This window comes from Canis lupus, chromosome 1 (assembly GCF_011100685.1).
Source record: "Canis lupus familiaris isolate Mischka breed German Shepherd chromosome 1, alternate assembly UU_Cfam_GSD_1.0, whole genome shotgun sequence".
In the NCBI taxonomy this organism is placed as follows: domain Eukaryota; kingdom Metazoa; phylum Chordata; class Mammalia; order Carnivora; family Canidae; genus Canis; species Canis lupus.
The window spans coordinates 116,987,885-117,010,761 of NC_049222.1; the positions used below are offsets into that span (position 1 = coordinate 116,987,885).

At 39.1% G+C, this 22,877-nt stretch overlaps 1 protein-coding gene and 1 long non-coding RNA gene across 20 annotated transcripts in view; one reads left to right on the top strand and one right to left on the bottom strand.

The window, feature by feature from the left end:
* The window catches only part of LOC102152738, a 100,650-nt gene that overhangs the window by 20,923 nt on the left and 56,850 nt on the right, over positions 1-22,877 (top strand). For 3 of the 15 annotated variants that reach the window (XR_005354684.1, XR_005354687.1, XR_005354686.1), the window contains exon 1: positions 14,398-15,202. The exons of 1 other annotated variant lie outside the window; for it this stretch is intronic. This is a non-coding gene — a long non-coding RNA (uncharacterized LOC102152738). Of the gene's footprint in view, positions 1-14,395; positions 15,203-22,877 lie in introns of those variants that run through there. 11 more of the 15 variants (XR_005354683.1, XR_005354693.1, XR_005354690.1 and 8 more) reach the window with 10 other exon arrangements.
* The window catches only part of ZNF529 (zinc finger protein 529), a 115,071-nt gene that overhangs the window by 6,682 nt on the left and 85,512 nt on the right, over positions 1-22,877 (bottom strand). Inside the window, exons 1-3 of one of the 5 annotated variants that reach the window (XM_038529158.1) lie at positions 14,931-15,411; positions 14,520-14,759; positions 11,473-11,679 (exon numbers count right to left, since the gene is read on the bottom strand). The exons of 1 other annotated variant lie outside the window; for it this stretch is intronic. The gene's annotated coding sequence lies outside the window, so the exon portion shown is untranslated. Of the gene's footprint in view, positions 1-11,449; positions 11,680-14,519; positions 15,412-22,877 lie in introns of those variants that run through there. 3 more of the 5 variants (XM_038529157.1, XM_038529156.1, XM_038529159.1) reach the window with 3 other exon arrangements.

A 22,877-nucleotide genomic window follows, 5' to 3' on the forward strand; every position in this document is an offset into this window, starting at 1 on the left:
AAGACCTGAGCCAGATCAAGAGTTGGACATTTAACTGACTGAGCCATTCAGATGCACCCCCCCCCCTTTTAAAAATGTTTTAAATTTATTTTTTTCAGGTGCCCCTTAAACAGCTTTTTTTTTTTTTTTTTTAATTTATTTATGATAGTCACACAGAGAGAGAGAGAGAGGCAGAGACACAGGCAGAGGGAGAAACAGGCTCCATGCACCGGGAGCCTGATGTGGGATTCGATCCTGGGTCTCCAGGATTGTGCCCTGGGCCGAAGGCAGGCGCCAAACCGCTGTGCCACCCAGGGATCCCCCCTTAAACAGCTTTTAATGTAACTTTGTACACTTCATAAATAAGTAAAATAAAACATAAAAACCCCATGACAAACAGGATGAAAGGACAAACACATAAAATTGGGAGAGCCTCAGGTGAAAGGATAAAAAATAATATGAATAGAAGAATTATTAAAGAGGATGTGTGGTTAAATAAGATAATCTCTATCTTTCTGAAAGTCCATTAAAATGACATTAAGAGGATGAAGGGCATATACTCATAAGCATTAAGAGGCTGGAGAGACACCAGTGGATGAGATGTTTTAGGAAATTTTGGAAGGACAGAAAATAAAGAATTATAATTTAACAGCAGAATCGAATGACTTAAAAGCCCACAGAAGATGGTGCCACCTAGAAACAAGGTAATTTGTCAACACAAAGGCTCTATAATTGGATAGACTAGGTGAGAGTGGAAGGTGAGACTTATAAAAAATGATTATAAAAGCAGCAGCCGGGGGGATCCCTGGGTGGCTCAGCGGTTTAGCGCCTGCCTTTGGCCCAGGGCGTGACCCTGGAGTTCCGGGATCGAATCCCATGTCGGGTTCCCGGCATGGAGCCTGCTTCTCCCTCCTCCTGTGTCTCTGCCTCGCTCTCTCGCTCTCTCTATGTCTATCATAAATCAATCAATCAATCTTTAAAAAAAAAAAAAAAAAGCAGCCGATGTACCCAATCTTCTTAACTGGAAGGAAATAGGAATTTGTTATCCAAAGTATAAATAGGAAGCTCCAAATTTACTGATAGGCAAAGAAGATTATAATACTGAAAACAAGGTAATGAGTAAAAGTTCTTATGCAGAATAGGGTCCTAACCCCTTTCTAGTGATGCTTGTTAGAAATGCTGGGGTTACTGGTGTTAGACAACAGAAGGGTTCTTTTCTGAAAAAAATGAGAAGACCATGAGAACATTTATAGATACTAACATTTGGAGTCCTATAAAAGAAATATCTAGGGATCCCTGGGTGGCGCAGCGGTTTGGCGCCTGCCTTTGGCCCAGGGCGCGATCCTGGAGACCCGGGATCGAATCCCACGTCAGGCTCCCGGTGCACGGAGCCTGCTTCTCCCTCTGCCTGTGTCTCTGCCTCTCTCTCTCTCACTGTGTGCCTATCATGAATAAATAAAAAAAAAATTAAAAAAAAAAAAAAAAAAGAAATATCTAGATATCTGATTGAATGATGCACAGCAAAGCCCACCATTTTATAAGCTCCAACCATGCGTACCTACTACAGTAATATTTCTGATACTTCAGTGTTAAATATTAATATAGCACTAAAGATCACAAAAATGTGATGAAAGCTCTAAGGTGAAAGATCAAAACAAGAAGGAAAAAATAAGGAAAGGAATAAAAGAACACACACATACAATACTATAATTAGTACTACAGAAAGCTAAGAGCTTGTATAACACTTAAATATTAACAGGGTTCTATAAAAAGTGCTTTTGCAAATAAACAATATGATGTTTACCTAAAAAATTCAACAGCTTGGGAGAGAAAGGTCCAGGAAACCTCCCAGAATAAAAAAAAAGGAAGGGAGAAAGAAATGATGATTGGAAAATTAGTGGGTTAGTGGAGGCATCCAGGAGATTCAACATTTCTTAAAGGAGTTCCAGAGAAAACACAAAGGAAAATGAATGCAGGAAATTATCTCAATTCCATCTTTCATGTTAACAAGCTGATTATATAAATTACATATTTTTTATTTTTTATTTAAAGATTTTATTTATTTATTCATGATAGACATAGAGAGAGAGAGGTAGAGACACAGGCAGAGGGAGAAGCAGGCTCCATGCAGGGAGCCTGACATGGGACTCGATCCTGGATCTCCAGAATCTTCAGCCCTGGGCTGAAGGTGGCGCTAAACCGCTGAGCCACCCGGGCTGCCCATAAATTACATATTTTAAAAGATTTTGTTTGAGAGAGAGAGAGAGAAGGGGGAAGGGCAGAGAGAGAAGAGAATGTTAAGCAGATTCCACTGAAGAGGACCCTAGATCAGACCTGAAGTGAAACCAAGAGTTAGATGCTTAACCAACTGCGCCACCTAGGTGTCCCTAGAAGATTTTTTTTTTTTTTTAATTTTTATTTACTTATGATAGTCACAGAGAGAGAGAGAGAGAGGCAGAGACACAGGCAGAGGGAGAAGCAGGCTCCATGCACCGGGAGCCGGATGTGGGACTCGATCCCGGGTCTCCAGGATCGTGCCCTGAGCCAAAGGCAGGCGCTAAACCGCTGTGCCACCCAGGGATCCCCCTAGAAGATTTTATTTTTAAGTAATCTTTATATCCAATGTGGGGCTTGAATTTACAACCCTGAGATTAAGAGTTGCATGCTCTATCAATTAAGCCAGCCAAGTGCTCCTAAGCTGATACTATCTTAAAATGTTTAAATCAAAAGTAGATAAAATAGCTGTATAAAATGTGGGAATAAACACCAATAGACTCAGTTAAATGAGTTGAAAGTGGTTGCCTATGTGGAATAGGAACTGGGCTAATAGTATTCCACTTTTTTTAAAAAATAGTTTTTTAAGTAATATCTACATCCCATGTGGGGCTCAAACTCACAACTCCAAGATCAAGAGTCACACATTCCTCCAACTGAGCCAGCCAGGCATCCCCTATTTCACTTTTAAAAGCCCTATTTGGGATGCCTGGGTGGCTCAGTGGTTGAGTGTCTGCCTTTGGCTCAGGACGTCATCCCAGGGTCCTGGGATTGAGTCCCACATCAGGCTCCCTGCAGGCAGTCTGCTTCTCCCTCTGCCTATGTCTCTACCTCTCATGAATGAATGAATAAATAAATAAATCTTTAAAATAAATAAATAAAAGCCCCTATTTGTTATATTCTCAGAGATGTACTTGATTTGGGCCTCTCAACTCTAACTGATCTAGAATTGTATAGTATCTATAGATGGTCTCTTTATCTGATTGCAGTTGAATTTTACATGGCTAAACAGCAAAGTACACATTTAGAGAAACAAAGGCTAGAAAACAGCCATTCTTGCTTTGAAATTTGATTTTCTGCAGTGTTTTGATTATGATACTATCATTTCTAAATATAGAAACTGTCATTGCCATCAACTTCAGTTTTCATGTTTCCCTTTCATTATGTCTGAAATAACTGGTACCAAAGCTCTCTTTTGTGAAGAGCCCTTTTCTTGTCCCCCTTCTGAATTCTTTCTGTTATAATTGTTTTCTAGTCACTAACTAGAAGTCTCCTATGTGATCTGTCCTGTCCCTCTCAAAATTTTATCCTCATTTTCTTTCCTTAAAAAAAAAAAAAAAAAAAAAAAAAGATTTTATTTTTTAAGTAATCTCTACACCCAACATGGGGCTCAAATTTACAATCCCAAGATCAAAGTCATATGGTCTACCAACTGAGCCAGCCAGGTGCCCCTCCTCATTTCCTTATGCAAGAACTGACTCTAGTAATATGCTCTCACCCATATCAATGCTATAATACATACTTAGAAAACAAAAGCCCTCTATCATCACTGCATGCCATATGCAAAAATTCCCTCAAAATGAATAAAAAACCTTAACATAAGTATTAAAACTATTAATATAAAAAGAGAAAATGGTAGACTTCACCAAAATTAAAAATGAATGCCCTTCAAAAACACAGTTAACAAAAAGAAAAGCCAAACTGGTAGAAACTGATAAAGGGCTCATATCCAAAATATATTGAATTCCTAAAACTAAAAAAGATAAATCATCTAGTTTTTAGAATGGGTAAAAGACTAGAATAGACATTTCACAAAATCAGATATGTGAATGGCCAATAAGTACATTAGATGTTCATTTTAACTAGTGATCAGAAATGCATATTAAAACCCTAATGAGGGGATCCCTGGGTGGCTCAGTGGTTTGGCGCCTGCCTTTGGCCCAGGATGTGATCCTGGAGTCCCGGAATCAAGTCCCACATCAGGCTCCCTGCATGGAGCCTGCTTCTCCCTCTGCCTATGTCTCTCTTTCTCTCTGTGTATCTCATGAATAAATAAATAAAATCTTTAAAAATAAAATAATAAAATAAAATAAAACCCTAATGAGATACATTACACATCCACTAATATGGCTAAAGGTAAAGCAACTTTCAATCCAAGTATGAGAATATGAAGCAAGTATAACTCTCAATGGTAACAGTAGGTGGAAATGAAAAGTGGTTTAACTACTTTGGAACACAGAGTATTTTATAAAGTTAAATATACACTTATCTATGCAGCAACCCCACTCCTAGGCATTTATTCAAGAAAAATAAGTATGTTCACACAAAGACTTTGTATATGAATGTTCATAATAGCATTATTCAAAATAGCCCAAAATAGAAATAATCTAAATGTCTACTGACTGGTGAAAAGACAAATTATATATGATAATAATCAATAAAAATGTATGAAATAACATACATAATATGAATTCAAAAAATGTAAAACCAAGTCAAAGAAATTAATGCTAAAGATTATACAGTATATGATCACATTTTTATGAAATTCTAGAAACAGCAAGCTATAATAACATAAAGCCAATTAGTTATCACCAGGGATGGGGGAGGGGTATGGTTCAACTGCAAAAGGGCAGAACTGTTGATGAATCTATTCTGTATGTTTGTTTTGGTTTAGGTTTTATGACTATACAAATACCAAATTTATCAAATAATATATTTAAAGGGGGTGACTTTTATTTAATGTAAAATATACCTTAATAAAGCTGAAAATGTAAATACACACCTGAAGGTCTACAACAATCACTAATTATTTAATAATCATCTTGTACATTATGCTCAAGACGCAGATACGAAGGATAAAATACTGGCCTTTCTCTCAATGAGCTTCAATGTATGTCCTAAACATGAAGTGAAAAACAGAAATATGAGAGAGTACATACCTAGGACCAAGTTGCTCTGGAAGCTATAATATGGTATAGGAGTAGAAAGATTAGAGAAACTGGGCTAAAATGATGAGACATTTTATTAAAAATGAAGCTCAAGGATAAACAATGGATAGGTCTTTGACAGATGGGTCACTGCACAATCAAATTCAAAGACACAAATAATTCCATATATATGAAGAGGGGAGGTAAGAAGGGTACAGCCAATCCTATTTAAAACTGGAATAATTATTGTAATCACCAACTGTGTGGTAGAGAGAGGAGGGAGACTAAAAACATACTAATGTATAAGATATACATCATTCCTTAGTGGGGACTAAAGAAACAGAAGATGAAGACTAAGGAAGTTATGAATATAAAGTCAACCAAGAGAATATTATAAAAAAAAAGAGAGAATATTATAAAATAATACATATTATAATAAAATATAATAAGCTTTCCAAATTTTCCGAAGACATAATATCCAAGACAAGCAAATCAAAGATGCTACAAAAAAGGATAAAAAAAGATGAGGTCAAATTTAAAACAGAATGCATAATATTAAATAAGAAAACCAATACTAAACATACTGTGACTGTCAATAAACACAACTAAGATAAAAAGAACTACTAAAAGAAAAAGACTATGACAGGCTCATACAGAAAATTCTCAGGCTCCGTACATATGTCTTAAATCAGAAAATCTGCAGATAAGGCCCAGTAATCTGCATTTTTAAAAAAGATTTATTTATTTATTTATTTATTCATTCATTCATTCAGAAAATCTGCAGATAAGGCCCAGTAATCTGCATTTCTAAAAGATTTATTTATTTATTTATCCATTCATTCATTCATTCATTCGAGACACAGAGAGAGGCAGAGACACAGGCAGAGGGAGAAGCAGGCTCCTCATGGGGAACCTGCTGCGGAACTTGATTCCAGGATCCCAGGATCATGCCCTAAGCCAAAAGAGGACACAACCACTGAGCCACCCAGGTGTCTCCCAGTAATCTGTATTTAACAAGCCCTCCAGATGATTTTGACACATGCAAATGTTTAATAACTGATATAACAAAATGCACCTAAACTATATACACATCTAAAACAGTATCAGATATACTGAAAATAAAGAATAAAGATAATCATGATACATAAAACAAAGACATCCAAGATACAAAAACACATTAGTAACTGAGAAGATTACCTTTCCTCAAGCATCAAATCCATAAAGTTGAATATACTAAAGATAGGAACATTAAATAAAAATGTATACTAATTTATAACAGAGAGCTAATCAGTTTTATAACCACCTTTTTAAAGGCTCAAAGAACATTCTTAAAATCAGCCAATACAGTTTGCCTATAAAACCTACAAAACGGGATCCCTGGGTGGCGCAGCGGTTTGGCGCCTGCCTTTGGCCCAGGGCGCGATCCTGGAGACCCGGGATCGAATCCCACATCAGGCTCCCGGTGCATGGAGCCTGCTTCTCCCTCTGCCTATGTCTCTGCCTCTCTCTCTCTCTCTCTGTGACTATCATAAATAAATAAAAATTAAAAATAAATAAATAAATAAATAAAAATAAAATAAAACCTACAAAACTATTCCACAATGTGGAAAAGGGCAGATAAAATACTTTATCTAAAAAAAAATTACAACAGAAAAACAGAATTTGTTGCTTTAAATTTCAAAATGTACTGGCTTCAACAAAAATATTAAAGAGAAAATTAATTGCAGAATATTCAGAAATATTCAGAAAAATTCAGAAAAAATATATATCAGATCCCACAGAACACATGTGAAAAATGCCTGGATAGGTTTTATTTTTTTTAAAGATTTTATTTATTTATACATGAGAGACACAGAGAGAGAGAGAGAGGCAGAGACATAGGCAGTGGGAGGAAAAGCAGGCTCTATGCAGGGAGCCTGATGTGGAACTCGATCCCGGGACCTTGGGACCATGCCCTGAGCCAAAGGCAGACAGATGCTCAACCACTGAGCCACCCAGGCATCCCCTGGATAGCTTTTAATATAAATGTTTACACTACTTTAAAAAGAAATAACATAATAAACTAAGCATTCAAACTAAGAAATTACAGTAAGTAAATATAAGAAAAACAGAAAAATTGGGGCCCCTAGGCGGCTCAGTTAAGTGTCTGGCTCTTGATTTCAGCCTAGTATATGATCTTTGGGCTATGAGATTGAGCCTTGGATTGGGCTCTGTGCCCAGCAAGGAGCCTGCTTGGGATTCTCTCTCTCCCTCTCCTTCTGCCCCTCCCCACCACATGCTCTCTCTCTCTCTCTCTAAAAAAGTAAATAATAAAAACAAAAATAAAAATTATTAAAGATAAGAAAAATTAATTACTGGGGGACACCTGGGTGGCTCAGTGGTTGAGCATCAGCCTTCGGTGCAGGGTGTGGTCCGGGAATCAAGGATTGAGTCCCATATGGGCTTCCCTGCGGGAAGCCTGCTTCTCCCTCTGCTTGTGTCTGTGCCTCTCTCTCTGTGTCTCTCATGAACAAAAAAGTAAATCTTAAAAAAAAAAAAAAAAGAAAAATTAATTATTACAAGTGGCAAAACAGAAGTAATAATAAATTCATAAGTTGATTCTTAGGGAAAAACTAAAGAGAAATAAGCAAAATTACAAAAATAAAAAATGATTATTTGGAAATAATCATAAATAGAAAAGGACTATAGATTATTTGCTCAACTCTATGCAAATAAAATTGAAAACCAAATATGAATACTGAAACCAGGGGTGCTTGGGTAGCTAAGCTAGTTAAGAGCCTCTGCCTTTGGCTCAGGTCATGATCTCAGAGTTCTGGGATTGAGCCTTGCATTGGGCTCCCTGCTCAGTGGGAAGTCTGCTTCTCCCTCTGTCTCTCAAATAAATAAAAAATCTTGGGGGGGAAAAAAGAAAACTGAGACCAGAAAACACAGAAATCCTAAACAAACAAGTAAACATGGAAAAAAAATATAGATAATTGTTAAAGTATTTTATTACCCTAAAGCCCAAGGCATAAATGGCTCAACATGTGGATTTTATAAAACTTTTACAAATTACAGTAATAGCATTTATTTAAAGATTTCCAATTCTTAAATTTATTACATTTGCAAAAGCATGATGGAGAACAGATCAGGATTAGCCCATTATATTACTAGTAAAAGAAAACAGAGAAATGACATCTCCTTGGTAACTAAAATTCCTTGTACTTTTATAGGTATGACATCAACATACTTCATACATTATTTATCAGAATTGAATTTTTCATAGTGTAAAATTTTTTTGAAAGGTTTATTGATTTTAGAGAGCGAGACAGGGAGAGAGTGAGGGAGAGAGAGAGGAGGGGGGAGGAGGAAAGAGAATCTCAAGCAGACTCTTCACTGATTGTGGAGCCCCCAACACAGGGCTCAAACAAACTGCCATGAGATCATCACCTGAGTCAAAATCAAGAGATGCTTAATTGACTGAGCCACCCAGGTGCCCCTCATACTATAAAATTCTAAACAGAACTAGGCAACACCATCTGAAAATCAGGCAAAATGGTTCTTTCAATAGCATTTACCTTGTGGTTTAAAAAATATTTTCAAAATAGAAATCAAGATAGTCTAATGTGAAGCAAACTACTTTTGTGCTATAATGCCTGACCTGAGGAGTTGCAGCAGAGATCCTATGGTCTACAAAGCCTTATATATTTATTATTGGGACCTTTACAGAAAAAGTTTATTGACCTCTTGCCCTACAGTGGTGATTTCTCTCTCCTCTGCCAGGCTGGATCCAGTTTCAACCACAACTGAATGATAAATAGACAATCTGGAAAAAATCTGGATGCTTAAAGGACCACAAAGACCAAAGCAACCATGCAAATCAATACACTATTCACTATTCAATACATTACTGGTATGTGACCAAGAAATCAATTCCTATATTCCTTAAAGCAGTACATTTTAGGGTTTATTATAATCACTTAGCTTTACCATGATAAACTTTTTAGTTCTGTCTCATGCTTTACAACATCATGTATCTGCAGATGCCTACTCAACTCAGGCATTGTAGAAAGAAAGTAGTCACAAACAATAAGAGAATGAATGGACAAGATGTACTAAATGTGGCCATGTTTCAGTAACTCTTCATAAAAACACACAGTAGGTTTTAGTTTGCTAAGCCCTGTTCTAACAGGTCACTATTTCCACAGAATATAGTTAAGAGCTTCCTTGACATTTGTGCACTCTGATATTAATATTTTGAAAATATTTTTTTAAAGATTTTATTTATTTATTCATGAGAGACACACAGAGAGAAGCAGAGACCTAGGCAGAGGGAGAAGCAGGCTCCCTAGTGGGAGCCCAATGCAAGACTCGATCCCAGGACCCTGGGATCACGCCCTGAGCTGAACCACTGATCCACCTAGCCATCCCATATTTTGAAAATATTTAATCACTAGCCTGGACCTCTTTCCACAACGGATTCACATATCCACTTGCTACTCAAAATCTATACTTGGATGTCTAATAGGGTTTAATCTTCCCTGCCCCAAACCAAACTCTTGTTCTCCCAAATGAATTCCTCCCAAATTCTTCTCATCTTGTTAAATAGCCACCTCATTTTCACAATTCCTCAAGCCTTGAACAACTGTCTCTTAGATCATACACCTGCTACATCTCCACATCCTGTTAGCTTTAATTTCAAAACACTGTCAACATCGGGCCATTTCTCATAATCCTCAAGGCGTAAGCCACATCATGTCTTGCCTAGATCATTTAACAGGCTCCTCAGTGTTCTTCCTACTTTTGCCTTTGCCACTTTATAGCCCCTCTCCACACAGCAACAGCTGTGTATTCTTGTCACAGTCAAATCATGTCACTGTTCTGCTTGAAAGCCTCCTTGTATACTCCTATAAAGATTTAGAAGAATACACAGTTACTAGTGACTGCTTCCGGGGAACAGATATGGAGAAGTGAGGGCCAGGATTTAGAAGACATACCCATTGTTTTACTTTTCTTTCTTTTTTTTAAAAGATTTTATTTATTCATTAATGAGAGACACACATAGAGAGAATGGGAGAGACACAGGCAGAGGGAGAAGAGAAGCAGGCTCCATGCAGGGAGCCTGACGTGGAACTCGATCCTGGATCTCCAGGATCACACCCTGCACTGAAGGTGGTGCTAAACCACTGAACCACCCGGGCTGCCCATTGTTTTACTTTTCTATTAAGTATGTGTACTGGATTTTTTAAAAAGTAGTATTATTTCTTTTTAAAAGTAACAGAGAGGTGAACATGTAGGAAATCAGGACTAATTTCCAAGCCAGCCATATTGTTAAAAAACAAGAGGGGAGAGAAATGTTGTGCTATGATAGTTGGAGGTAGGAAGAAAATAAGAAATGAGGATAAAGGGGTAAAACTCAACTCTGAGACATATAACGATGGAAGTGGGGAGAAATGAGAGAAAGTTAAATTTTATATGAAAGAAAATTTTTAAGAGAGAGAAAGAGTACAATCGGGGGATGGGAGGGGCAGATGGAGAGGGAGAGCCAAGCAGGCTTCATGCCCAGTGTGGAGTACAATGTGGGCCCAATCCCATGACCCTGAGATCATGACCTGAGCTGAAATCATGAGTTGGATACTTAACTGACTGAGCTACCCAGGCGCCCCTAGAAAATTCAATTTTAAAGAAAAAAATCTATATGCTAAGATTTGAAAGATTACAGATTTTGTAATCCTTGGCAAGATAACAACTAGGGGAAAGTGAAAAATGGAGAATGTTAGTGAAAGGGAGAACACAACATGTAGGTTGTAAAATTTATCAAACTGAGACTGCAAATGAAGAGGCTGGCATCCAGAATAGAGGTTGGAAGGACAACCAGACACCCAGAATCTGAGAAAAAAACCAGCACTGATCAAGCAAGAGTTATCTGGAAATGCTATTTAAGTATCTAAAGAATTTCCAGCAACTGTTACTCCAAAAGAAAAGGGCTGGTAAGAAAACTGCCTCAAAAAATTTTTCAGAGGGCAGCCCCGGTGGCCAAACAGTTTAGTGCTGCCTTTAGCCCAGGGCGTGATCCTGAAGACCTGGGATTGAGTCCCACGTCAGGCTCCCTGCATGGAGCCTGCTTCTCCCTCTGTGTCTCTCTGCATGAAGCCTGCTTCTCCCTCTGCCTGTGTCTCTGGTTCCCTCTCTCTCTGTGTCTCTCATGAATAAATAAAATCTTTAAAAAAAATTTTTTTTTCAGAGGTTGGAGGTTGAGTAATTGTAACAAGCCCTTATCCCACTGATACCTGCTAGGTTCTTTCTTGCTCACCTGAAGAGCACCTCCTTTACAGTTCTCTCTCCATTGCTCTTCTTGTTTAAACCGGTACCCTTACACTTCTAAATAGTGACACAGGATTTGGACATTACTGTTGAGGGTCAAAGCAGCATCCTATAATTCAGGTTGAAGCCACAGGACTCTTGGAGGTTTTGAAGGATAAGGCAAGTGCATTTCCTGTAGATGCACAAGGAAGCTGGCCTGTGAAAAAAGAACAAAGTAATGATGACCCTTTGGCTTAGAAGCTGGAGCACATGCATACGTGTGATCACATGGGAAAAAAAAGTATTTATATTTTGCATCCCAGGCCAAACCCATTATGCCATTTAAAGGTCCATACATTTCAGAAATGGGAAATATTCTTTTCAGAATTTAGGTGATACAGAGAAATTACATGAGACCAAGTTGTCAGAGTTCTACAGATTCACAACCTGAACTGGTACCTCTGAGGAAGTGTCACCTGTGGCCTTGCTCCTGATTGAACACAGTTTTGAATATCATTTTCCCCCATAAAATAATTTTTCTTATAAATCTGAAGTCACCAACTTTAAATGATATGGATAAAATGTAAAGGATGTTGTTCCATGTATTTTTCATGGTTAGAGTTCTTAAAATTTTTTAGCAGCTTAGTATTTTACCTAGGTCATGTTACTCTAGGAGAAATTAAGCATTATAAGTACCCTATAATTTTGTCATTCATTGATTCAACAAATATACATATTTATCATTTATTATGTGTAACTAAGAAATCTGGCCCTCCCAATTTGTAATGGGGTGTGACAGATAAGAGTCAAACTCAAAAGCTCTTCCCTTGGTCAGTTATAAGAGGCTTTGAATCTGGCTGGACAGTGTTATGAACTGACAAAACAGGTAGTACAAAGGGGAAATGGATGAAGGCAAACCACAAGAGGCAGGAGTTATCAGTAATAACATTTTGTGCATAGTTTGAAGTTCCTGTGCAACCTCAAGGTGGAGCTGTCCATTAGGCAATCGGATATATAAATAAGTAGTTCAAGACATGGCTCAAATAGGAATGGACATTTGTTAGTTACCTGTTGGTGAAGCTACAGCAGTCAAATTTTGTTCTTAGAGGTAAAAACAAACAAACAAACAAAAATATATATATATATATATGATCAAAGTCAGAAACTTAGGAATAGTAGTGGTTAAGGGACAAACAGAAACATAAATTACTAGTGGAGCTTTTTTTTTTGGAGGGGGGGTGGTTATTCCTTGGTGTTGATTGGAATTATACAAATGACAGTAGTATAATGAAAGTCAAGTAAACATTCAAATGAGGCAGCGAGGGGCACCTGGATGGCCAAGTTGGTGAAGGATCTGCCTTTGGCTCAGGTTATAAAGTTCTGGGATCAAGCCCAGCATCAGGTACCCTGGTCAGTGGAGATTCTGCTTCTCCTTCTCCCTCTACCCCTCCCCCCACTTGTGCTTGTGTGTGGTCACTTTCTGTCAAATAAAATCTTAAAAAAAGTGAGAGAAAGTGATAAATATCTGAAAAATAATGGAGTGAACATAGAAATCTAATTCTTCCATCCTAGTTAAAAATGGAAATAAACAAGACAAGCAAAACTGTGATTCTTACCCCTGCCCTAGCTATTGCATCCCTTCTCTGACAACCTTTATTTTCTGTGTAAACTTCAAAAGCTTCTTTATGTACCTTCGAATATACATTCTTATTCCCACTTAAGATATGACGTATATTTACATTTGTTCAAGTTTTCTTTTGGTCTTTTGTTAACATTGAAGAATCATTTTTTTAAGTTTTTTTTTTTTTTTTAATTTATTCATGAGAGACAGAGAGAGAGGCGCAGAGACACAGGCAGAGGGAGAAGCAGGCTCCATGCAGGGAGCCCGACATGGGACTCGATCCCAGGTCTCCAGGATCAGGCCCTGGGCTGAAGGCGGCGCTAAACCTCTGAGCCACCCTGGGCTGCCCTAACATTGAAGAATAATTTTCATATAGACTTTATACATTTCTTGTTTATCCCTAGGTGTTTCGTCTGATTTTTCGCTATTATAAATAAAGTACCATCTTCATAACTATTACTGATACTTTTTGTATATGTCAAAGCTATTATTTGCATATATGAATTTTTGTACCGTGGTACCTTTTCATTTTATTGAAAAATGTTTGGTGTGATAGAATACTGGAAGCATGCGTCAATAAATATAGATAGAAGAAAATTTGTTTCCCTACATTTACAAAGGCCATTTGGTCTGGGGAAAACCTGGTCAAATTACGAGTCACTGCCACGTCACTCAGAAACAAGGGAGCCTTAAATCTGTTACTTGATATCTCTGCACCAAAGACAGGGCATCTTTCACAATTCTGTGCTGTCTACAGTAGTGGAGACTAGCTCTTAAAGCTCCTCCTTAGTCCAGGGCCTCTCAAAGCTGCCTCACCAAAGTTCCTCCAAAGAATTAAGAAAAGTCAGTACACCGGGGGTGGGGCGGGGGGTGGGTGGGGGGTGTCCTAGATGTCCAAAAACAAGTTTTTCGGAAATACATCTAAAAAATGGTTAATCCTGATTTTGTTTTCTATTCTACAATGACTCTGCCTTTATATAAAATTCGTTTTAAAAATTATCTCTGGATGTCTTAGCCATTTTCCTTTCAGAAAAACGGATACTCCACAAAGATGCATCTTTATTATCATTATTTTGGAAACGAGAAAAGTGAGGTTGAGGTTACTACCCTTCAAAGCTCACCATGCCATCCATCCTCACAAACTTGGAACCATACAATTCTCACCCAAGTTGGACCTCTTACACCCCTCTCACACCGTCCGTCGCCCACCCGCGAACCCGCCCGCGAACCCGCCCGTTTCCTCTTTTACCCCTGCCCCCATCCACACAGGCTTTGAACACTCCACGTCACAGAAAGCGATTCTTCCCCGTCAGCCTCCCCAGCCCTGTCGCAGGCTCTAAGAATCCTCCCCTGCAGCCTCCCTGACCGGATCCGGAGCCCAGAAACCCAGGTCCCACGCCCAGATCTGCGCCTTGCGAGGCAGAAACCACACTCACCGGCAGACAAAGACGACTATGGCGAGCCAGAAAGTCTGCGCCTGCGCACTCCGTGGGCTGGCTGGCTCTCCCAGAGGTCTCCTGGGCTCTGCCAAGCCGGGCTCAGAGCTGGACAGAATCTATTGGTATTGGCAGGTCTCCCACTTTTCTGACTGCGGACTACATTTCCCATAATTTTCAGTAGTTCGAGTCCGCTTTTAGCGTTTTCTTTCCTGCGCCAGAGTTTGTGGGACTGTCGGCCTGGTAGGGGGAGGAGTGTAAGTACACCGAGTCTCACGACTCCGTTTAATACTCTACCTGTGTTAACTCTACCTTTGGGAGAGGGCAGTGGTGTGCCTTGGGTTATAATAAACTCAGTTCAAGCACGCCGGGATTACTCCTTTGTAGGAGCCAGGGTATAAGGCTCCCTACCCACGGAGCGCCGAAACATTTCGGGGCGCAGTTCTGCCTCAGGGTGGGCGAGGATGGAGGTCTCTGGCAAGGCTCACGCCGGTCGCCGAATTCTGCATCGCGAAGGCAGAGCTTAACTACATTTCCCAGGAGGCATCGCGCCCGACGCTCCTCTCCCACAGCGAAGCGGGCGCTTTGAGCTGAGCTGTGTTCAGACGCGAGCCGCGGTCTCTCGGTCTCTGGTCCCAGCCGCTAACACGACTGAGAGGAGACGGAGGTTGAAAAAAGCCCAGGTACCGCCGTCGGGACGGAGACTAAGTATTAAGTCTGTTGGGGCAGAAGGGGCTGAGGAGAAGCGGTGGTGAAATTTGTGACTGCCCAGTGATGTGTATATATGCATTTGTGAATGTGTGTGATACCTTGTGTGCGGGTGTGGATTAGCTTGTCATAACACTGAGACCCTGTGTTATGGTTGTTAATGTGTGACCATGTATAACACTGGGGTGGGGGTGGGGGGGCTATGGGTCACCTGTGACTGTGTCCCTGTAGTGGGCATGCGGTTGTGACGGTGTGATCGTGTATTCCACTTTGTGTGCTGGTGTAGGGAGCTTTGTGACTGAACCGCCATGGGTGTTGTGACTGGAGCCCTGTGTAGGGAGGGTGTTATTGACTAGGGTGTTACTTTGGGTCTAGTAGTGGATGCCAGGCTGTAAAGCATTTGGGGAATTTGTTTGGTGACTGTGTCACACATAATCATAAATGGGAGCACAAGACGGCTCTGCTCCTTGACAGTAAAGGCTTGGACTTTTCTCTCACCCTGAGATTGTTTTGGAAGCCCTGGTGTCCCCTGATGGGGCAGAGGGATTGGTGGCTAGTGAAGCCAGTTGACCTCATCTGGGCCCTCATCCTACTCTTGTCTCTGTCCTTCTCCAAGAAAGGTCTTCATTGGATGAGGAAATAATTGTGACAATTAAGTTATGTTTAAGGTGACTTAGTATTTTTCTTTTTTAAAAGATTTTATTTATTCATGAGAGATACAGAGAGAGGGAGAGACACAGGCCGAGGAAGAAGCAGGCTCCACACAGGGAGCCCCATGTGAGATTCGATCCCGGGACTCCAGAATCACACCCTGAGCTGAAGGCAGACGCTCAACCACTGAGCCACCCAGGTTCCATTCTCTTTGTTTCTGAAATGCTTTATTTTTTCAGGATGTGATTTTTTTCTTTCTTGTCAAATGCTTAACAAAGACCCAGCAAGTAACCAAAACTTACTGTTTCTCCTAGAAAATATCTTAATTGCATTCCCAATTGTTTTAATGAACAGAGCAAATAGTACTTTTTTTTTTTTTTTTTTTTTATGATAGTCACAGAGAGAGAGAGAGAGAGGCAGAGACACAGGCAGAGGGAGAAGCAGGCTCCATGCACCGGGAGCCCGATGTGGGACTCGATCCCAGGTCTCCAGGATCGCGCCCTGGGCCAAAGGCAGGCGCCAAACCACTGCGCCACTCAGGGATCCCCCAAATAGTACATTTTATTTATTTATTTCTAAAGATTTATTTATTTTTTTTTTTTTAAAACATTTTTTTTTTTTTTATGATAGTCACAGAGAGAGAGAGAGAGGCAGAGACACAGGCAGAGGGAGAAGCAGGCTCCATGCACCGGGAGCCCGATGTGGGATTCGATCCCGGGTCTCCAGGATCGCGCCCTGGGCCAAAGGCAGGCGCCAAACCGCTGCGCCACCCAGGGATCCCTCTAAAGATTTATTTATTTGAGAGAGAAAAGCAGGGCACAGCCTGAGTGGGGGAGGGGCAGAGGAAGAGAATCTCAAGTTGACTCTCCACTAAGCACAGGCCAGGAGACGATCCCTGAACCTGAGGGAAGCCAGTGACACCTGAGTGGCTCAGGTGGTTAAGACTCTGCATTGGGCAGGGGTCATGATCCCGGGGTCCTGGGATCCAGCCCGTGTCAGGGTCCCTGCTCAGTGGGGAGTCTGCTTCTCCCTCTGCCCCTCCTCCTGCTCATGCGTGCGTGCGTGCGTGCTCTCTCTTCTCTTTCTCAAAATCTTTAACAACAATAACAACAAAAGACCTGAGGGAAACCAAGAGTTGGTTCCTTAACCAACTGAGCCACCAGGCCCCCACAATAGTACATTTTATATTGAGTATGTTGGTTTTACTTAAATAAACATGTAGATTCATATACACATGTATATATACATATTCATTTAAGTGATACTGTAACATCACATAGTTGAAAATTCTTTGAGAATATATATTTTTTAAGTTTTTATTTTAATCACTTGGGAGTGCTTAACACAAGTGCACTCCTTAATCCCCATCATCTATTTCACCCATCACCCCATCCACCTGCTGTCTGGTAACCTTCAGTTTGTTCTCTATAGTTAATAGTCTGTTTCTTGGTTTGTCTTTGTTTTTCCCCTTTGCTCCTGGTTTTGTTTCTTAAATTCCACACATTAATGAAACCGTGTGATATTTGTCTTTCTCTGACTGACTTCACTTAGCATTGTACTCTGTAGCTCTATCCATGTCCTTGCAAATGGCAATGTCTCATTCTTTTTGTGACTGAATAATATTTCATTGTGTATATATATATATATATACATCTCTATCCATTCACAGTCAGTGGACACTTGGGCTGCTTTCATATCTTGGCTATTGTAAATAATGATTCTATAAACATAGAGGTGCATGTATCCCTTTGAATTAGTGTTTTTGTACTCTTTGGGTAAATATCTAGTAGTGTGATTCTAAGATTATAGGGTAGTTCTATTTTTGATTTTTTGATGAACCTCCATGCTGTTTGCCACAGTGGCTGCACCAATGTGCATTCCCACCAATAATGCACGAGGGTTCCTTTTTTTCCACATCCTCACCAACACCTCTTGTTTCTTGTGTTGTTGATTTTAGCCATTCTGTCAGTTGTGAGGTGTTCTCTCACTGTAGTTTTGATTTGCATTTCCCTCATGATCAGTAGTGTAGAACATCCTTTCTTGTGTCTGTTGACCATCTCTGTTTCTTTGTTTTTTTGTTTGTTTGTTTGTTTTTAAGACTTTATTTATTTATTCATGAGAGACACACAGAGAGATAGAGGCAGAGACACAGGCAGAGGGAGAAGCAGGCTCCATGCAGGGAGCCTGACGTGGGACTCGATCCTGGGTCTCCAGGATCAGGTCCCGGGCTGAAGGCGGCGCTAAACTGCTGAGCCACCAGGGCTGCCTCATCTTTGTTTCTTTGGAGAAATGTCTGTCCATGTCTTCTGCCCACTTTTTTTTTTAATCAGATTATTTGTTTTTAGAGTGTTGAGTTTTATAAGTTCTTTATATATTTTGGATAGCAACACTTTATAGGATATGTTATTTGCAAATACCTTCTCCCATTTCAAAGGCTGCCTTTGGTTTTGTTGATTGTTTCCTTCACTGTGCAGAACCTTTTTATTTTGATGTAATCCCAGTAGTTATTTTTGCTTTCATTTTCCTTGCCCCAGGGTGTCTATCTAGAAAAAAGTTGCTATGGCCATTGTTCAAGAAATTACTACCTGTGTTCCTTTCTATGATTTTTATGGTTTCAGGTCTCACATTCAGGTCTCTAATCCATTTTGAACGTATTTTGTGTATGGTGCAAGAAAGTGGTCCAGTTTCCTCCTTTTGCATGTTGTCCAGTTTTCCCAATACTGTTTGTTGAAGAGACTTTTTCCCCATTGGATATTCTTTCCTGCTTTATCAAAGATTAATTTACCATTTATTTTATTTTATTTTTTAAGATTTTATTTATTTATGAGAGACACACAGAGAGAGAGGCAGAGACATAGGCAGAGGGAGAAGCAGGCTCCACGCAGGGAGCCCAATGTGGGACTCGATCCCGGGACTCCAGGATCACACCCTGGGTGGAAGAAGGCAGGCACTCAACTATTGACCCACCCAGGCATCCCTACATCCCTCCCCACTGACCACAGAGCCTGCCATGGAGTTTGATCCCAGGACCTTAGGATCATGACCTGAGCTCAGGTGCTTAACTGACTGAGCTAAAGGCTCAGGTGCTTAACCGATTTAGCCATCCAGGCATCCTATCCAGCTTTGCTTTTCTTTATCAAGTTTTCATTTCTTTGGCTAAAAAAAAAAAAAAAAAAAAAAAAAAAAAAAGATTTATTTGGCTATTCAGCATTTTATGTGGTTCCTTACAAATTTAGGATTATTTGTTCTAGTGCTGTGAAAAACACTGTTGGTATCTTGATAGGGATTGCATACTTCGGGTAGTGTAGACATTTTAATATTATTTGTTCTTCCAGTCCATGAGCAAAGAATTTCTTTCCACTTCTTTTCTTGTTTTCAGTTTTGTTCACCAGTCTTTTGTAGTTTTCAGAGTATAGCTCTTTTTCCTCTTTGGTTAGGTTTATTCTTAGGTATCTTACTATTTTTGGTGCAATTTTAAATGATATTGTTTTCTTATTTTCCCATCTGCTTCATTATTGGTGTGTAGAAATGCAACAGGTTTCTGTAGGTTTATTTTGTATCCTGACATTTTACTGAATTCATTTATCAGTTCTAGCAGTTTTTTGGTGAAGTGTTTTGGGTTTTCCATATATTGTATCCAGTCATCTGCAAGTACTGAAAGTTGTACTTCTTCCTCACCGATTTGGATGCCTTATATTTCTTTCTTCTTATTCTGTGATTGCTATGGCTAGGACTTCAATTATTGTGTTGAATAAAAGTGGTGAGAGTGGACATCCTTGTCTTATTCCTGACTTTAGTAGAAAGGTCTCAGTTTTTCCTCATAGAGAATGATGTTAGCTGTGGGTTTTTTACATGTGGCCTTTTGTTATGTTGAGGTATGTTCTCTCTAACACTACTTTGTTGAGGGTTTTGTTGTTGTTGAGGGTTTTTATCATGAATGGGTGTTGTACTTGTCAAGTGCTTTTTCTGTGTCTATTTTCATGGTCATATGGTTCTTATCTTTTCTCTTATTGATGTGGTGTATCAGGTATCATTTAACCACGCTTGCAACCCAGGAGTAAATCCCCCTTCACCGTGCTGAATGATTTTTTTAAATGTATTGTTGGATTTGGTTTGATAGTATTTTGTTGATGTTTTTTGCATCTCTGTTCATCAGAGATATTGGTCCGTATAGTTCCCTTTCTTTGTGGTGTCTTTATTTGGTTTTGGTATCAGTAATGCTGGCCTCATGGAATGAATTTGGAAGTTTTCATTCCTCTTCCGTCGTTTTTTTGAAATAGTTTGAGAGGGCAGCCCCGGCGCGCTAGTGGTTTAGTGCTGCCTTCAGCCCGGAGTGTGATCCTGGAGACTCGGGATCGAGTCCCACGTCAGGCTCCCTGCATGGAGCCTGCTTCTCCCTCTGCCTGTGTCTCTTCCTCTCTCTCTCTCTGTGCCTGTCATGAATAAATAAATAAATCTTTAAAAAAAAATGAAATAGTTTGAGAAGAATAGCTCTTAAGTCTTACTTAAATGTTTGGTAGAATTTGCCTGTGAAGCCATCTTGTCCTGGACTTTTGTTTGTTAGAAGTTTTTTGTTTATTGATTCAATTGTATTGCTGATAATTGGTCGTTCAAATTTTCTTCCTGCATCAGTTTTGGTAGATTATATGTTTCTAGGAATTTATCTCTTTCTTCTAGGATGTTCAGTTTGTTGTCATATATCTTTTTTCATAATATTCTCTTGAATTTCTGTGGTGTTGGTTGATAGTTCTCTCTTATTTGTTTTATTTATTTGGGTGCTTTCTCTTTTTTTCTTGGTAAATCTGGGATAAAGGTTTATCATTTCAAAGAACCAGCTTCTGGTTTCATTGATCTATTCTGTTTTTTAGTTTCTATACCATTTATTTCTGCTCTGATCTTTATTATTTCCGTCCATCTCCTGGTTTTAGGTTTTGTTTATTGTTCTTTTTCTAGCTCCTTTAGGTGTAAAGTTATGTTATTTGAGATTTTTCTTGCTTCTTGATGTAGGCCTGTATTGATATAAACTTCTCTCTTAGAACCACTTTTGCTACATCCCAAAGGTTTTGAATCATTGTATTTTCATTTTCATTTGCTCCTATGTATTTTTTTAAATTTCTTTTATTTCCTGGTTGACCCATTCATAGTTAGTAGCATGTTATTTAGCCTTTATGTATTTGTGGTCTTTCCATATTTTTTCTTATGGTTGACTTCTAGTTTTATGGTGTCAGAAAAAATGTATGGTATAATTTCATTCAATCTTTTCTTTTAAAAATTTAGGGAGAGAAAGAGAGTGCAAGCAGGGGCAGAGAGAGAGAGGGAGAGAAAATCCCAAGCAGACTCTCCACTGAGTGTGGAGCCCACCTCGGGCTTGAATCTACAACCCATGAGATCATGACCTGAGCCAAAACCAAGAATCGAACACTCAACCAACTGAGCCAATCAGCACCTCCAACTTCATTCACTCGTTTGGATTTTGTTGAGTTTTGTTTTTTGGCCTAGTATGTGATTTGTTCTGGAGAACAGTCCATGTGCCCTTGAAAAAAATTTTTGTTTTGTATTTATTGCCTTTTTATTACTTGTTTTGTAGTTGTTCCTGAATATTTTCTCTGATTCTTTCTTGTCTTTCACTCTTTCATGCTTTGCTGGTTTTATTTAGCGATATATTTGGATTTCTTTTTCTTTGCATGTCTATTAGTGGTTTTTTTTATTTGTGGTTTCCATTAGGTATGTATAACTTCTACATGTAGCAGTCTGTATTAAGTTGATGGCCATTTAAGTTTGAACCCATTTTTACTTGTCCCATTCCCACATTTTAGTTATATGGTGTAATATTTTACATCTTTTTTGAGGGGGTGAAATTCTTGACTGATTTTTACAGAAATATTTTTACTACCTTTATGTTTCCTACCTTCACACTGTCATTTTTAGCTTTTCCTTTCCACTCAGATAGTCCCCTTTATTATTTTCTTGCAGAGTTTACTTAGTGGTCATGAGTTCTTTTAGTTTTTGTTTGTGTGGGAAACTCTTGATCTCTTCTTCTATTCTGAATGATAACCTTGCTGTATAGAGTATTCTTGGCTGCAGATTGTTCCTATTCAGCACTTTGAATATGTCATGCCACTCCTTTCTGGCTTGGATAGTTTCTGCTGAAAAATCTACTGATACCTTGTGGGGTTTCCTTTGTATGCAGCTATCTTTTGTCTGCTTTTAATATTTTTTCTCTGTCACTATATTTTGCCAGTATGATTACACTATGTCTTGGTATGGATCTGCTTTTGTTGACTTTGTTGGGGGTTCTCTGTGCCTCCTGGGTCTAGATACCTGTTTCTTTCCCCCAATTAGGGAAGTTTTTAGATATTGTTTCTTCACATAAATTCTCTGCTCCTTTTTCTCTTCTTCTTCTGAGATTCCTATAATACAAGTGTTATTGATAGAGTCACTGTGTTCTCTAAGTCTGTTCTTCGTTTGCATAATGCTTTTTTCACTCTTGTTCAGCATTACTTTTCATTACTGTTTTCTAGGTCATTTATTTGTTTCTCTTCTTTTTCTTCTTCTTCTTCTCTTATTTTTTTTGTTTCTCTGATTCTTATACATACCCTGTTGTTCATTACATCAAACGTGTGTCTTATTTTGTTTATTTAGCCCTTTATCTCTGCTATGTTATTCCTTATCCCTGGGTTAATTGTTTCACTGATGTCTTCCACTCTTTTGTCAAGACCAGTGAGTATCTTTATAATCATTGCTTTAAACTTTCTATCAGAAAAAAAAAAAAAATAACTTTCTATCAGGCATGTTACTTATAACTTTTGCTTAGATTTGCAGCTGTGGCCTTGTCCTGTTCCATGTCTTTGTCCTATTCTTTCATTTGGGACAAATTGCTTTGTCCTTTCATTTTGTCTAAGTCTGTGTACCTGTTTCTCGGTGTTAAGAATGTCAGCTGTGTCTTCTGTTCTTGATTACAATGGCTCTATGAAGAAGAGGTCGTACAGTGCTCTGCAG